This window comes from Empidonax traillii, unplaced genomic scaffold (assembly GCF_003031625.1).
Source record: "Empidonax traillii isolate 1590-97213 ecotype Southwest subspecies unplaced genomic scaffold, ASM303162v1 scaffold2:size4533513, whole genome shotgun sequence".
Classification (NCBI taxonomy): Eukaryota; Metazoa; Chordata; class Aves; order Passeriformes; family Tyrannidae; genus Empidonax; species Empidonax traillii.
Genome location: NW_020955195.1, coordinates 1,847,408 through 1,848,737, shown reverse-complemented (window position 1 = coordinate 1,848,737; position 1,330 = coordinate 1,847,408).

Genomic DNA, 1,330 nt, shown 5'->3' with positions numbered 1-1,330 from the left:
TTTGGTTTTGGGTGGTTTTTTTTGGCGGTGAGGAGGGGTACGGGCTGCTGGGTGTTTTTACTCCGCTGTGATGCGGGCTCCTCTGGTGACCCCTCGTGGCAGAGCGCTGCGGGCGGACGGAGGGGCTCGGCGGGATGAGGTTCCCTGCGGGAGCGCCTGCCTTCCAGCGCCTGCAGGAAAAAAGGGGCTTGCCGCTGCGCCCTTCAGAGCATCGCCTGTCTGAAAGCGAGCCGTGCTCTAGGGGCTGAGAAAATAAACAACGCTGGAATACTTGGAGGGGAAAAAACACAGCATAGTCAACAAAGACCCCTCTTCATGGGGAGTGAGTGGTGGAGCCACAGAATCCTTTGTACCATTTGTTTACTCTGAAAACAATTAGGAAGACAACCCCTCTTTAACCACTTGATGTGGCGTAAGCTTACGTGTTTTGCAAAAAATAATTTAATTTTTTGGTTGGTAAGGTTGCTTTATGTTGTCTCTTTTATCGTGTGAGTCTTTTTGCTGTTGTTGGTTTGTGCAGATTTATTTTTTTTTTTAATTCATCAGTGACAGGGACTGAAGACACCACACAACACTCATGATAAACTAGGATAAAGATTAGTGTTTGGAAAACAGAATTTTTAGTGTATTCCAAAAGTGCTTAAAAACTATGAGAAAAGGAGGCTTGGGGAGAACCTACTGTTCTCTACAGCTACCTGAAAGGAAGTTGTAGACAGGTGGGGGTCTATGGGGGTCTATCACAGAATATGTTGAATTGGAAGGGACTCATGAGGATCACTGAATGCTACTCCTGGTCCCGTGCAGGACACTCCAAGAGTCATACCCTGTGCCTGACAGTATCATCCAAACACTTCTTGAACTTCTTGAAGAACCTTTTTCTAATATCTGATCTAAACCTCCCCTGACACAACTTCAGGCCATTTCCTTGGGTCCTGGTCACCCCAGAGAAGAGATCAGTGCCTGCCCCTCCTCTTTGACTCACAAGGAAGTTATAACTGCAACGAGGTTTCTCCTCTTCTCCAGGCTGAACAGACCAAGTGACCTCAGACTTCTCATACAGCTTCCCCTCAAGGCCCTTCACCATCCTCTTTGCTTCCTTTGGACCCTCTCTAATATCTTTCTTATAATATAAAAAATTATATAATGGCCAGTCTTCGCGAACGAAGAACCAGGGAAGGTCTTTCCACCTTCCAGCCTGCGCATTGGATTTTTTAGGTGAGACACAGTGTGCGCGGAACTGAGCCCACCCTTTAATCCTGAGGTTCATCTGCCGGGGCCAAGCGAGCTTGGACGGTGGCAGCGAGGTCCTCAGGACGTAGATGGATTGCCT